The sequence below is a fragment of the Pinus tabuliformis genome, chromosome 1_1, assembly GCF_031772625.1.
Source record: "Pinus tabuliformis cultivar Carrire ecotype Pingquan chromosome 1_1, CPIR1, whole genome shotgun sequence".
Lineage (NCBI taxonomy): Eukaryota > Viridiplantae > Streptophyta > Pinopsida > Pinales > Pinaceae > Pinus > Pinus tabuliformis.
Window position 1 is genome coordinate 626,087,066 of NC_142297.1, and position 16,773 is coordinate 626,103,838.

Sequence of the window (16,773 nt, forward strand, 5' to 3'; positions counted from 1 at the left end):
TTTGAAATGCACGAGGATGGAACGCGTGGTCCCTTATCATACCAAAAAGCTAAAAGCTATCAGTTCAGAGCGCCTTGACCGTTTGAGAGGAAGAGTATATAACACATTTTGGATGCCAAAGCTGTCCAGATTTTCATCTCTTATTCTGCTTCTTTACATTACATTGGCTTCCTCTTTCTTTTTCCTTTTTGTTTTCTTTCCTCTGTTGCATGGCCATGCATCCTGGTTTTTATAGTTTTTTAATTTTCATCTTCTTTTCCGTTCTGGGTGTAATTTGTGTGTTTCTTTTCGTTTTAAATGTAATTCATCGTTCTTTCTTTTGCCCTGGGTGTTTGCATCGATTGCCCTGGTGATTTTATTTTGTTGCTGTAATGTAGAGCAGGAGAATCGATGAAATGCATGTAACCTATTGGAGTGGAGGACAGGTATGGGTTTGTTTTTCAATTTACATCTATTCAGATAGTTTTTATTGATAATCTGTACAGTGAGAAGCTTCCTGGTAGATAATGGTAGTTTTCCTTGATAATTTGTATAGTGAGAAGCCTGCTAGTAGATAATGGTTAATCGTTGTTTTCTGGTTTTAGCTGCATAGAGCCCTAATCATTAAACCGATTGTCTTCATATTTCTATTTCACAAGGAAGCTGTGGGAATTGCAAGGGGCTTAACCATAGAGATAATGCTTTATTCTCTCTGGCAGTTCTTGCTTCCGGGTTTTGATCTGGTTAATAATTTTGCAACAAGTGAAAGGGAGTGAAACGGAGGGTTATGAGACGAGGAACTTTTGTTTGCGCGGTTTGCAGGAAGCCGAGATGGAGATTGGGACGTCGGACAGGATACGCACGTGCCAAAGGATGCTCGTACACCTGTTGGTCTCAAATTGTAAGGTGAGCAACGATCCTTTAATTCTTGGTTTCCGGTTTCCAAGAGAGATTAAAAAAACAAATTCACTAGGGGAGGGTCGCCAATACATGTGCGCCTTCCCCGCCACGTCGTAATACCACGCGTCAACCCACATGGCTCCGGTACGACACCTGTCCACCGTGGAGCTGGCCGTGTGGGCTATCACCTCCAACATTAAAACACGAACTTGGCGCCATTTACATGGTTGGTCTGGGCTCATTTCGACCATGTTCCATTTTCCCTTTGTCTTTCTGCTCGGGGCCGGTAGTTGGGCGAAGCCCCCCGCCGAAGATGGCGCGGGACGGCCCTGTAACCTGCGCGCATGGTGGTTAGAACCTGTGTTGGGGGAATGCTGTGTTCGGTTGACAGGGTTTGTATTGTTGCGCTCAGAGTCGTTTATTCGTGTGCTGGTGCGAAGGTTTGATGGAGTTTCTGGGTTTCTGGCTGGGACAGCGGTTCTGCTTTTCTTGTGCTTTTCCGCCTGGATTTCTTGGTCGTTCTGGAATGCAAGTTGTTTAACATGGAATGCCGGTTGTTTAGCATTTCTCTGGTGGTGGTCTTATTCGGCGATTTTGTTGTTTGGGGAGGAGTCGGTCGCCATTCTACTGAGCTTGAGGTAACATAACATTTTTAGGGTTTAGCTCTGCTATTTTTGTTGTTTTTGTGATCTCTAATGGCTTCTAATGGCTTTTTTCTTCCTGTTGCAGGTGTGGAAAAGGACGTTGCAGGTGTGGAGAAGGTCTGGCGAGCTGTGGGGAAGGTGGGGGAGGTCGGCGACCATCCATGGCCTGTAACCGGTAGGATTTTTAATCCTACCAGCTTTACTCTGTGTTTTTCAACACAAGCATCTCTAACAGGATATTTTGTGAACTTTCTATGGCATTTTATGGCAGTATTTTGAGCAATTTTTTGAGGGTTTAGGGTTTTAGGCATTCTATGGCATTTTTGTTGTTTTAGGGTTTAGGGTTTTAGGCATTCTATGGCATTCTGTCTGTTTTGGCTGTTTTAGCCTGTTTTAGCCCTCAAAACGCTCTGTAGCTGCTCTCCCCTGACTTGCATAGCCGGCCTCGAGCAGAAAGACAAAGGGAAAATGGAACATCGCGGAAATGAGCCCAGACCAACTTTCGAAACTCTCTGTAGCTGCTCTCAATTGCCTTGTTACTGTGTTTGCTTTATAGATAAAAACGCTGCATTTTTATTGTCCCTGCTATTTTATCTTTTTCATTTGGGATATGAGGGTTTCTCTTTTCTTTCATAGAGTTCTGAGTGCTCTGCTTGAGTTCTGAGTGCTCTGCTTCGTGCTATTGTTTGTTTTATATTCGACTGCTCGGAGGGGAAGGCTCTTCTAAAGCCTCACTAAACCCTTATGAAGCTTCTTCGCAGACTTGCTACTCAAGTTGCTCTCTGGGCTACAGTGTTGTATGGAAGCCGTGGACATTTGTATGGACTTTGTATGGAAGTCGTGGACATTTTACGACCTTAATCACAGTTATACTGTTAATTTATTTATGGTTTCTTGAAGTCATAACTGTTATCTTGTTTCCTTCTATGAAAGTCTTATTCCGAATTTTACACACAAGTTGCATTCTCTATTATTTAAATTGACTTGGGCTACAGTGTTGTATGGAAGCCGTGGCCATTTGTATGGACTTTGTATGGAAGCCGTGGACATTTTACGACCTTAATCACAGTTATACTGTTAATTTATTTATGGTTTCTTGAAGTCATAACTGTTATCTTGTTTCCTTCTATGAAAGTCTTATTCCGAATTTTACACACAAGTTGCATTCTCTATTATTTAAATTGACTTGGGCTACAGTGTTGTATGGAAGCCGTGGACATTTGTATGGACATTTGTATGGAAGCCGTGGACATTTTACGACCTTAATCACAGTTATACTGTTAATTTATTTATGGTTTCTTGAAGTCATAGCTGTTAGCTTGTTTCCTTCTATGAAAGTCTTATTCCGAATTTTACACACAAGTTGCATTCTCTATTATTTAAATTGACTTCTCTGGATACTGTTTGAACGCTACTATTCTTGATTTACTCATTGTAGAATATTATGATTTCCTTATGCTGTAAAACCTTGCATAGTGCTAAGTTTTTGAGATCGTTTTCACTTGTGACGGTGCATCTCTATTTGAAGGTTATTTTGTTTTTACAGCTGATGAGTTTATATAGTCCAGAAATGGGTAGGGTTTACTGTTTTATGAACAAAGCTTCTACTCTTTTATTTCCTTTTAATATCGCTCAGCTTTTACTAGCAAACTTTATAGGATTAAATCCTTGTCAGGGTTTTGTTAGAGTTTTGTCAGGGTTTTGTTAGAGTTTCCTTGTCAGGGTTTTGTTAGAGTTGAAATGCCCGATAATGCATGCAGAGAGATTGACCGTTCTTCATGAAGAAATAGGTTCGATATCTGCTTGAGTCAGAGTGTTGGTGTTTTCAACCTGTAACTCCAGTGTCTCTCAGTAGTTATGTCTTCGGTCAGGTCTTGAGTGGGCATATCAATTTGGAACAATTTCTGTTTTTTACACCTATGACCTGGAGCATATTTTTCATCACAATTATAGGAGAGTCCATTTCTTTGGTGGTCTGCCATTTGTGTTGGAGACAACCTTTGTACTTCCAAGGGATGTGTAGGAATTGTGCTAAGTTGGAATATTTGATTCTGCAAACAGATTTCTATGCACTTTTGAAACTTTTCTTCCTAGTTGCTTGGGGAACAGGGATATAAGGAGTGCAGAGCTATCGGGAGAGGAGAATGTGTTGATAATAGTGATATATTTGTAGGGTGCTGGTGTCCATTGTAGCTGTTGAATTGTCTAGATTGTGTACCTCTGAATGTAAATTTCTTGTAATATGTGAAAAGAATATTGAATCAAAACCCTCCTTGACCCGTATATAGCACATGACCTACTGAAATTTTAAATTTATGGAGTCGGTATAATCTCTATTCCAAAAAACATAATTATTGTTGCTTAGTTGCCATGCATTAGATACTGTGAACACTCTTATCAAGAGCCAATTCAATCCCTTTAAGAATGGCATGTGCTTCTGCCTGATTGTTGATCTTTCCTAAGGTTCATTCAAATTTTAAACATTATTTATCTCCAGCGTTGATGACAAGACCCACAATTGCAGTTACCCTGGATTTCCTTTCGGTACACTGATTTCCTTTGAATCTCTCTTATTTTTGCAATGCCTAGTTTTGTGCAGGGAAGTTTAAATTACAGGAAAGCTTAACATGCTGTAGATTTTGAGCTCTGAAGCAATTTTGTGGGATTTTTGTATACCTACTGCTTTGGAATTTCCTTCTTACATGTATTAGAGGCAATTCATAATTTTTCTGTACCGTAATACACTGTTATAGATCAATATTAACCCCAGAACTCATAAGTGTAAAAAGGGATCTAAAGAAACAGAGACATGATTCTCTTGATGCTTAAAAGATCCCATCTTAAGATGGGTCTACGCTGGTTTATATTTTGTAGATTTATAAATTATTGTAATTGTCAAACAATTGATCTACTCATGAAGGAAAATGAAAAAGGTGAATAGGTGCTTAGAAAAGAATTAATGACTAAGCCACAATTCGTCATATAGCTGATTAGGTTACTGTGCACCCAAATTTCTCAATTGCTTTTGGAAAGTTGATGTAACAAGATGGAACAATATGATTCTCATAGTTGTTCATCAACTGATTTGATTAATTTAGATACTTCCATCATTTTTCCTGACACATATAAAAACACATGCTCTTTATAAGTTGGGCATACTCCACGGTGGACAGGTGTCGTACCGGAGCCATGTGGGTTGACGCGTGGTATTATGACGTGGCGGGGAGGGCGCACATGTATTGGCGACCCTCCCCTAGGTGATTGATAAAAATCATAACTATGTTCTTTATTGTATTTCTAGTTTCCAGCAATGTAAAGTTCTTATTCATTCTAATTCAATCAATAACATGCTAAGTATAGAGTTCCTTACTACTAGTGCCTCGTACATTAGAAGCGAGCAGGAGGTGTTTCTAATTGTGAGTGTAGACTTCTATTCAGTGTTAAGTGATTGTAAACTTGCCCAGCACTGTCATCACATTATAACGGTCCACTTATTGGAGCCATAAGTGAGTTTAGAGCTTTGTACAGTGCGCACAGAATAACTTATAGAAATAGTTTTATCATAATTAATATTTTACAGAAAGACATATTCCATTGAAAATTTCTTATCAACACACAGTTAGGTTGCCACAAGAAATCACTACTAGGTTGTAAGCCAAAATGTTGCTGTGCCAAGAAAAAGATACAATCCATCCAAAATCCACATCATAATGTGGTTAGAACCGAAAACATATGACACCCCTATTCTTTATGGCCCTGAGAATCTTGAGTGCCAAAACTCCCTGAGTTACCTTCTTGAGCCAGGTAGGTTGGCCTACCAGTCAAGGGCTGATTAGGAAATGGTCGATTGTTGCCATATGATTGATTCCAATTTGCAGCTTCCAACCATGGAGGTATTGAGTACCCATACCTCACATTTGCACTACTGACCCCTGCATTAAGTGGAGGTGTGTAATGAGCATACAGAGAATTGACACCAGCTCTGGTAGGAACAAGGCAAGTGGCTAAACCCTCGGTTTGATAGTGGGGCACTTGAATGTTTATGAGATCTTGGAATAATGGTGTATTATCTGCAATGGAGTCCAATGAGTTTGAAATAATCCTAGTTTCATCAGCTATTCTTGTATCGTTGATCATCCCTTGTTCCTTTTCAAGCATTTGTTGTGCCTTTCGTTTTTCCTTTTCCTGTCTTGCCATTTGCTTTTGTTGGTCCTTAACTTGCCTTGCTTTATCTCTTTCAATCCTTTCTTCTGCTCGCTGTTGTGCTGCAACAATCCTTGCTGCCTTCTTCTCCTTGACCATATCCTTCTTTTTCTGTTTTAATTCTTGCATTTCAAGTTTCTTTTTTTCTGACTCAACTAACAGGTTTATATAGTCCTCTGAGGTGAGTAGCTGTGAGCTTCGGCCCAGACGAAGACTACCCGGTGCACCTTGCGTTTTTCTCATTGATACTCTCTCTACTGGTAGCTTTAGGAACCGTCCAAGTGTCTTCTCCACCCCTTCCACCTGCATGTCATTGCTTGGTACTTCCCTTTCAGTATCTGTTGGAACTGATTGAACCATATCATTATCTTCATTTGATGCCTCATTATGTCCTTCATCTTCTTCCATTGATCTATTGTCCACACAAAAATGAACAATTTCACTGTTCAATTCTGCTGGTTGTGAGGGCATGTTCATGCTTTCTTCATTGGTTGCTGAGACACTATGTGCATTCAAATTGATCATTGCTTCTGCTAGCCATGAAGGTGGGGTTACTTGGCTTGGCAATGTCAATTGGTCATTGTCAACTGCATGTTCAACAATATCATTAGCAATATCAGCGACAGGAATTTGATGTTCTTGAGTTGGTGGAACAATCTCCATGTTACTAGGAATTTGTTCATTGTTATATTGTGTTTCACACACAGTTTCATCATCTTCAGCATATAACTGTCCTTGAGACAGGGAAATCATATTACCAGCTGCAACAACATCATCTTGGTCATCTACTTCTTGCACTTCAACACATGTTTGGACATTCCCTTCTTCCTGACCATCCACATGAAACGCTTGGCTACAACCAGTGTCATGCATAAGAGCATCATAGTTCAGTGGCCAGATTCCTGTCCTCCTAAAGCCAGCCTTGATATTTGATGGTGTCAAAGCCCTTTTAAAAGCTTTACTTGCAAGCTCTGCTAGCTCAAACCTTTTCACCTCAACCCCTGGATTCTTTGCCATCCATGCAGCACGCTCCGACCTGAAATAGTTCTTGAAAGGGCCAAACACACTAACATCAAGGGGTTGCAGCCTATGAGTGGTATGAGCGGGCAATGTCAACAGGTCGATGCCTAAATTGTTTGCTTCCTCAATTGTTTGTACAGCCATGTGGCTCCCATGGCCATCTAATATCAAAAGGTGTCTGTTATTAGGCGAGACGCCACCTGGTACCGATGCAGCAAAGTGAAAAAGCCAACTTAGAAACAGTTCTTTAGTCATCCATGCATGGGGATGTGCAGCCATGCATGCACCTGGTTCACAGTTCTGTATATAGTTTTTCAGTTGATTTTTACCTTTGAATAGATAAAATCCTGGGATTGAAGTACCAATTGCATTAACACAACATAAAATAGTTATCCACTCCCTGCTCTTGGGCAAAATCTTTGGCACATTTCGGCTCCCTCTCTTGGCAATTACCCGCATGCCACAATTCCTCCCTGCCTGTAAACCTGTTTCATCACAGTTCCATATATGGTCTGCTCCATAAGAATGTTTATCATAAGCACTAGAAAGTGTGTCATAGAATTTTTGCACAACTGCAGGGCGCAAATTTAATGCTCTGTCTCTGTCAAGGCCCTCAGCAGTACGCAATACAAGTTCTGGATGCCTTGTTTTAAACCCAAACCACCATGATTTACCAGGAAACCCATCTTTGAATGGGTTTGGCCTCCCTTGACAGATTTGAGCAACTGTTGATTTGAGTTGTATCAACTCTAGCCCATGTCCCAGTTGGGCCATCTCTTTACACCACTCAACCACCTCGGCCTCCTCATCCTCAGTCATAACTGTAAGAGGCCCTCTACGTTTTGTATGAGTCAGTCCATTTATCCAATAATGTATTGACGAGGGAGGAATACCATGTTTTTTTGCAGATGCCCGAACTGAGTATCCATTAAACTCTATGTCGTCAATTGCAACTAACATTTGTTCTTTTGTCCATCCTCTTATAGCACTGATCTTTTTAGTTGAGCTTGCCCCTTGGACTGTTGTTGATGGTGGTTCTGTGGCTGATGGTGTGTTAACATCAGCGGCTGTCACATGGTCATCTTCAACAATGTTCCCTGGTGCATTGCTGGCATCGACATCAGCTGGCCTGTCATCATCAGACGATGTGCATCGCAGCTGCGCACCCCTTGTCACTCTCCTGCCACTTCTCCTTGTACGAGCAGAGTAACTTCCTTTTGCCATAGATGCAACAACCTGTAAAATTATTGCATGCATTTAGACATTAGAATATATGTTAAATTATGCTTTATTACTTCTGCAAAAATTACTTTTCCTCTATTACAGGAAATTATCAAAACATTTTGGATACAGAGCTTGTTACAGGAAATTATCAAATGTGAAGGAGATACGTGCTACTAAAATAGTTACACTTCCTCCATACAAATATGTTATTTTCCATTTTTATTAGGCTAAAAAGAAGTGTGGGTGGGGAACTGATTGTCAGTTTGCTCACTCAGAAGAAGAACTTCAAAAGGGTCAGCCCGAACTTTCTATTTTTGGTCAGAAACTAGAAACAATTTATGGCAATGCAATAAGTTCCAACATTTATGACGAGGTAAATAATTATAAAATCAAGTTGTCCATGCATTATGAGAAAAAGGGAACCTATTCAAATGGGTTGAAGTGCAAATTTTCCCATGGACACAATGAGCTTAGGCCTTTAGGTCACAGATTCATGCAACAATTTGTCCTAACAAAGCATTTTTTTTCAACGTTGTCAAAGAAAGACTCAATTTGTTGATTTTGTCCTGATAGAGCATTTGTTTTCAGCTGTCAAAGAAAGACTCAGTTTTTTGATATTTAACAAGGATCGAATTTGTAACTTTTTTGGCCATGAATATTTCACTGAGATTGTGTGTTGAATTTCAATTTGATAAGAGATGAAATATTTCAGAACAAATATTATTCTATAGTTGCTAACAATTTGAGGATATTTAATGCTATTCCTAATTTTCTCTACATTTTTGGAATTAAAAAATCTTGGTCTTTGATTCCTTCTACTTGTTTACCCATGATCAAATTCTATTACCAATTGAAAATTATGTTACCCACATTTTTCATTTTTTCAGTAAGGACAAAACATTTTGGATACAGAGCTTGTTACATTATGATTCTATGGTCTCCCAGGTGTCATAGGCAAATGGTTTTACTTCAGTTTAATTGAGTTTCATTGCAGTCATTTATTTTTTTATATTTTTTCATATAATTTATTTACTTATTTTGAATATTGTGAAGAACAATCTCTGCTCCAAGATTTCTCTCCATTATCTGTGACTTAATTTACAGTGCTGAATTATGTAAATCCCCATTCCTTTGGTCCAACTTTTACAACTCCGTATGGCTCGGGCTCTCCATACCCTAAGGTCTCGAGCTCAACGAGGTGAAAAGATATGAAGGCCAATAAGACTGTCATCTGATATGTTACTTATAATTGTGTTTTCTCATTATCTAAAATCTTACAGTCATCTAATCCAATAAAGAGAAATGGTCATCTGCTCGGGTTTCCATTCTAAGATACCATTCCCCAGTTCTATGGTCCATTCATCAGTAGTATAAATTCACTTATTTGCAGTCTTTCGACTCAATATCAAAATGTTTGCTTTCTCAATAGCTTCATGCTTCTGAAAATATGTGAAAAATATGTGAAAAATTACTAAGTTTATCAGAGTCATTAAAGTTACAATTCGTTTATGTTCTATGTTTTAACTCATCCATGTTCACTCGGATCTTGTCACTTCTGAATTGCCCAAAATCGGATGGTTCACACTAGGAGTACAGTTTGACATCGGCTGGCATTCTTTCTTTTACAATAACCTTTCCTTCTTTCTGACAGGAGGTCTTATAATAATATAGTTGTCGACCAGTAAAGTAAGTCAAGCAAGCCAGTTCGGTAGCTGTCCAACGAGCAAAGGCTTCTTTCTTTAGAGTGCTGCCCGCCCCCTTCTTCATTCATTCATTTAGGCCCGACTAGGAGTGGATCCAGGGAACCTGGCTCGGGAACAACTTCTTACTAGTAGGGGCTAATCAAAATAAGAGAGTCCAATCTCTGAAATAGAGCTTAGTCTCTCCCCATAGTAGTATACTAGTAAAAGGCGTAGATTATGACTTGATCCAATAGAGTCAGAACACCTTTATATCTAAAAGAAATGGTGCTCGATGAAACGATCCAGATTCCACACTATGTTGTGGGCTGGGGGAGAGCTGCTCTGCGAAGCTAGGCGTTCAGTGTTCTTATGGAGGAACCATAGAACCCAAGCCATAATAAAGGTTCAATTCCTGTAAGCTAAGGTTCAAGGTTCAATTCCTGTTAGGTAAACAAGCTATCGCTAAATTCCTGTAAGCTAAGGTTCAAGGTTCAATTCCTGTAAGCTAAGGTTGAAGGTTCAATTCCTGTTAGGTAAACAAGCTATGACTACAGTACTAGCACGACATACGTAACATTTGGACATACGTAACATTTGTGATATGTAAGTTGTAATCCCTATGAAGTTGATGATCGAATAATTCGTGTAAGCTAACCTTCAATTCCTGTAAGGTAAGCAACCTGTGACATTGATTAGATGGATACGACTGTATTCGATAGCTTAACTCTATAAGCTAGAACACATACATAAACTCTGTATAAAAAAAGTTAACTGTAACTGTATAGGTTAACTGTCACCACCCTATGGACAGAACTGTAATGTAAGAAATCTGATAAATGAATGGAAAGAACTGTAATGTAAGAAATTTGATAAATGAAAACAATAAAAACAGAACTGTAAGAAGAATGAGTTGTAATTCATATAACTGACTTGAATATATTGGCTACTGTTCTGTGATGTTGTCTTGAAGTTTGCTGAATAGTTTGAAAGCATAAGATGCAACTTCAACAGTGGGTGGACTTCTTTTATAGTTTTGGGGACTTGATTTTAATTGGTGGACATGGATGCACATGGATTGCAATGGCTTCATTTTGAATGTGTGGTATGGATTTAATTTGCTGTGATCTAATGGTTGGGAATTGTTTATTTGTTGATCCATGTGCTTTGATCTGTTTTAATGAGAAATAGAGTGAGTTGGGTGTCATTTATTGCAGTTATTGGGTCTGGGTGTCATTTATTGAACAAAGTGGATTTAATTGTTATTGGGTTGGGTGTCATTTATTGAACAAATTGGATTTAATTGTTGTTGGGTTGGGTGTCATTTATTGAACATAGGGTGTTTAGTTGTTGAACAACACAGCAGTTATGGCTGACATACATTCCTTTTGTTATGTGCAGGTAGGCATATTTATTTGGGATGTAAAGTTGCAGTTCTGATGAGTGGGGGTTGAAGTGACTGCTGTTTTGTACTTCTGGAATAGACCAGTTTGGAAGCCTTTATGGCTCTAGCTGTTTTCTACTTGGGTCAATATGTTTTGCAATATTAAATAGTTAAATACTATTTATGGACAGTTGTGGGCCCAGTCAATATATGGGTGATTTTTGGACATAATTTAAAACTTATTTAAACATAATGTTATTTATTTCTGTTTAAATATTGGTTTCAAAAGTCTTAATCACTGGTGGTTTGGTGGGACCAGTATTATATCAACTACTGGTCCCTGCACAAGAATAGGAATCTCTCCCCTAATCTCGTTTAATAATATTGTAACAGGTGGAGAGGAGAGTCTCCACCTGTTTTGTCTTTTATTTTCTCATTGGTTTCTGGTTTCTATATGATGGTTTCAGCAAACTTGGACACGCGGAAAGAGACAGGACAGAGTTCAGCGAACTTGGACACGCGGAAAGAGGTAGGACAGAATGTAAATGTGCGAAACTGGACACGCGGAAAGAGGTAGGACAGAATGTAAATGTGCGAAACGGGTGTTCGTACGCCTTTTCCCTTCATTCATTATAACTAGCAAGGAAGGTACGGACTATTTTATTCTCGCTTTTCCGAAAGAGAAATATTCGGTATCAATTGATGTAGTTGGAGCTAAATAACCAACCTCTTAGATTATGAGTGTTAACATTAATTTCTTCAATATTTCCTTTTGTGTTCGCATTCTTTTTCCAGCTAATTTTAGTACATATTGCATCAATCGATGTAGCTGGAACCAAACAACCAACCTCTTAGATTACGAGTGTTGACATTAATTTCTTCAATATTTCCTTTTGTGTTTGCATTCGTTTTCCAGGTAATTTTATTTTGCTGTAGGGTGTACAGCAGAGGATACATCGCTAGATATGGTTTTGCCTATTAGATAATGGGCTGCATTAATGTCTATGGAGCGCTAATTGTACTCTTATATGTTTGAGCTTCTAGATATGGTTTTGCCTATTAGATAATGGGCTGCATTAATGTCTATGGAGCGCTAATTGTACTCTTATCTGTTTGAGCTTTTAGGAGGAGTCACGGATATAAGATCGCTGAAGAATATTACGAGCCTCCGTCTTGTAGGTACACGTTGTTTTGGTCGCTTTTTTAGTTGGCTTACTTCTTTTTTTGCATTTTTATCCATGAGCTAGGCGATTTAATTTGTATGTTGTTATTTTTCTTTTCTAATTTATATATTTCAGGCGAGCTTTAAACTTTTAGTTATGCATATCTATATAATGGATAATGGGATTCCGCCTAAGTAAAAATGGCAGAGAGCCCTAAGAGTTGTTTTTCATAGGAGATGTTAGACACTTTTAATTATTAAATTGACTTTAGACTGAAATGATTTTAGACCGAAATTGTGGGAAATCTCAAATGATTTTAGACCGAAATTGTGGGAAATCTCAAGGCTTTTAATTATTGGCATGTTGTGGCAAATCTCGTTTACATCTAATTACTTTGTTTGATTATTGGTTTTGGCCTTATGTTGAAAGTGATTGATTTGCAATAGGTGAAAAGGAGGGTTCCGTTGAGGATGAAGATGAGATGATAATATAATATTTTTGTTTCCAGGTCAGAACCTAATATCTTCCGCAGGCTTGTTTGGCTCGCTTACGTCATTTCTATATGCCAGATCGTACCTAGTTTTAAAAGCATATTAATTCTCATTCGTTTTATATCTCTCACACAGTTTTGTTCATGTCATTTCTATATGCCAGATCGTACCTAGTTTTAAAAGCATTTTTACTTCTCATTCGTTTTATATTTGCCTCTGTGTGAGAGTTCTATGTCTTAATACGTCAATGTTAAGAGGGAGATTTCTTTCTCAAGCTTTCTAAGGAGGTGTTTAAATGAGTTCTACGTCTTAATACGTCAGTGTTAAGAGGGAGATTTCTTTATCAAGCTTTCTAAGGAGGTGTTTAAATAATTTGCAGATGAGATTACATGTTGGATAAGGAGAGAGGATGGAGAATAGGATCAAGCTTTTCTTGGACCTGCCACTCTCATTCTTTGTCTAAATACACAGGTACCTATTTTGTTTGTTATACTCTCAATAGGTAGGTACAAATGTTATCATTTTCGGTCTTTCAAATTGAAACTATGAACATATGGAGCCACATAACTTAAAGTTTTGCTTCGAATTAAGTCTATATATTCATTTGCTTCGAATTAAGTCTATATATTCATTAATTTTACGTGCAAAGATGTGTCAGACATAAACTAGGCATTAATACATATTATGAATTTTATTTATCTCTTGAAGATCAAAACAGAAAGAAAGTTGAGAAAAATTCAAAGACTTTGGTTATTACTAACTTGTCTAAATCACCGAACAATGACCATGGCTTTGAAGAAGGCAAAGCTACCTTACTACATATAGATATAGGTAGGGGCACCTCATATGACATAAGTATAAGTGGGGTGGTTATATGCCTAATCTTGGTCTGGCTAGTTGTTATTAGGTTGATTTGCTTGGTGATGAACAATTTCTTGCCCTCCACCTCTCTATACTCTTTCAAGATAAATCTTGAGGGCCTATGGTCTCTATGTCAAAATACATAGATTTTTATTTGAAATTTTTGTTTTGTCAAAATTTCACTGAAAGATCTAGATGTTCTAGAGGAAAGGTTATCCTAAAGTCAACTGATAGTTGGTATTTATGTCAGTAGCTGTAGATGTGAGTAGTATTAATGTCATATGCTTTAAAGTTCATATGTTAAGTTTCAAGTTCGTATGTTACATTTCATTTAGTTCTTTCCCTTTCTATAGATCATTTTAGTTTCTTCAATTATCAACTCTCAACCCTCACCAAGTTGTCAAAATTTCACTGAAAGATCTAGATCTAGATGTTCTAGAGGAAAGGTTATCCTAAAGTCAAATGATAGTTGGTATTTATGTCAGTGGTTGTAGCTGTGAGTTGTATTAAATTTTAGTTTCTTCAATTATCAACTCTCAACCTCACCAAGTTGTCAAAATTTCACTAAAAGATCTAGATGTTCTAGAGGAAAGGTTATCCTAAAGTCAAATGATAGTTGGTCTTTATGTCAGTGGTTGTAGCTGTGAGTTGTATTAAATTTTAATGTCATAGGCTTTAAAGTTTATATGTTACTTTTCATTTAGTTCTTTCCTTTTCTATGGATAATTTTAGTTTCTTCATTTTCAACCCTCACCAAGTTTTAGATGAATTATAGTTACTTAACCCCTTTTTCCCTTTTAAAAAAATTAAGGGATGTTACTTAATCTAGCCTTAAATGAGTGGGTGAAATTATTACATAGCCTTTAGGGAACTACCCAGCTTGCTATCATGAGTCCAACAAACGTCCTTCGTAGCCACAAAGGATCTCCTAGAAAACTGTGTAAGTTGTACATCATGTCTTCTTTCCTTTGATTTTCTAATAGCAACTGCGAGATAGAATTGGGGTCAAAGCGTAGCATGTAGATGTTGCTTTCCTTAGTGGCAACATTACAGAAATGGAAACATTTTGTTGGTTGGAGAAGATGAATGTTGCCCAAAATCACATCATGTCCATCTATTGGACACTAAATGTAGAAATTCTATCTGAAACATTTTGATCTCTTGTTTTATTTTCATATTATTATAGTAAAGGCTATGTGAATTTTGAAACAATACAGAGCCTTTTTATGGTAACTTGAGCATAGATACTATATTCGAGGCATACTCCCACCCTCTTTAATAGTGGAGACAAATAAAAGAAGTTCCTATCACTACATTGCACTAGAAAACAAATTCAAAAGTTTGCAAATGGAGTCCATAAATCTGATATGAGCCTGCATATTCTAGTGATAAATCTAATTCCATTGGAGTTGAAAGTGGAGGCTTTCTTCCAAGAAAAAGAGAATTGAAATTTTACAATGTAATTTTACCTTTGTCCTGAGGATGAACCACATTAAATGGTCAAACATCGACCAAATCTTAATAATGTGATTAATCTGAAAGGGAATCTAATTAACTTACAAGTAATTAAAACACAGTATTTCCTCCCATAATAAACAACATCAATCATAACCTCCTCCTATATATGGAAAGGATCTTGTATGACAATATGCATATGACACCCTCCATCAACCTCTTTGTAGATTGTTTGTTAAGGAGGATGAGTTGTCTATAATTTTTTCAAGGAGGGGTTTTGCCAGATTGTATATTCACACTAAAATTCTTTACAATAATTGAAGCAAGCTCACGATCTTGGATGCTTCATGACATGCAATAATCATAGTTTTGATAGTATTTTCAATATCAAAATATCTACGAGAAGGGAAGTAATATTCAATGCTAAGAAAACCCCAAGTAAGTTTGCAGAAAGATGTTAACTAAAGGGCTTTACAAAGTGTTAATACTTAAATATTTGATGCTACATACTATTTCAATGTGCACTGAAATGCGAATGTTATAGTATGAAAGATGAACATATTAGCACTTTAACTCTGTATATTAACTTTGTATATTTATTTGGGCTCCTCTAGGTAAAGGAATTTACAAAGTGCTATAATTTATCCTTAAGTACTTGATTCTAAACACTATTTCAACGTGCATTTAATGCTAATGTTGTAGTATGAAAGATGATTTTTTTGTAAGTTATATAATTTGTGTAGTTATTTGGGCTCTTCCTTGTCCAACAAGCACAAGCACTAGCCCCTGTCCAAGTTAATGAAAGTATCACTATCTGATAGAATCCTATTGTTAAACCTTGATTTGTAGGACCTATTAGTAATTATCTACCACTTTGACATGTGGAAATTTTTACAAATTTTTCCACTCTTTTCATGTTCTTGAATTTTAGGACAGTGAGAAAAGGTGTGTTGGAAGGCTGGCGTCCTGAAATATATTGAAAGATCATCTTGAGCTACTTCATTTTGTGAGCAACCCAAAATAAATGCAACGTTTGGTTGGGGAACATGGGAAGCTTTATGCTACAAAGGCCTGAAAATTGATGTATGGCTAAATTCCCCCTAATTGCATGCCTATGTGGATATCCATATGAGAGGGCTGCTGCTAGGAGATCAAAAGAAGACAACAAAGTTGTCGCATTTTGGAGACTTGTAGCATCAATTGATAGTTAAGGTCTTTTCTTGCCTTTTTCACTTGTAACCACAACCTATAGATCATTAATGTCAAGCAGAATTCAAGGATATAAGGTGTAGATTGTAGTGTAGGATTTACATATCTTCTATGTTAGGTCCTTTATTCGACAATAGGATGTACCTCCAGCTCCATCACTTTGACTGGAAGTACAGTATTGGACTTTTGGAATCATACGAACATGCAAAGGATCTAGTGTGACTTGATTTATATAGAAAATTAGGTCGTTGATCTAGCAAGTAGACAAACAAACAATAAAACAGCAGTAGGCATGTTTTTCTGGGGCAGATCTGGAAAACAATATACAGGGTATACCTTAAAGTCATGATTCATTTGTGGGGTTAAGAAAACAAGAGTTAAGAAGTGTTAAAATGCTATAAGATGCACCCAGATCTTTTACTGTTATGAGGAACAAGTGCAGGGGTCCAATGCATTAAGATTTGTTTGGCGGGTAGAATCTAGTTGGTATACAGAGCCTAAAGCTACAACAGGGCATACATTTTCAAAAATGTTGGGTGACTTATTGCAATACTTATAGGC

The 16,773-nt window shown here is 37.5% G+C and overlaps 1 long non-coding RNA gene across 2 annotated transcripts; it reads left to right on the plus strand.

Annotated features, from left to right (window-relative positions):
* Positions 1–284: 284 nt before the first annotated feature.
* Positions 285–13,183, plus strand: LOC149214870 (uncharacterized). Of its 2 annotated transcripts, XR_016250427.1 has the most exons (6): positions 285–425; positions 802–885; positions 11,501–11,681; positions 12,159–12,212; positions 12,643–12,704; positions 13,067–13,183. It is a non-coding gene; the product is annotated as an uncharacterized LOC149214870 (long non-coding RNA). The 2 variants fall into 2 exon arrangements; XR_016250428.1 differs by lacking the exons at positions 12,159–12,212; positions 12,643–12,704; positions 13,067–13,183 and having other exon boundaries at positions 11,501–11,669.
* Positions 13,184–16,773: the final 3,590 nt, after the last annotated feature.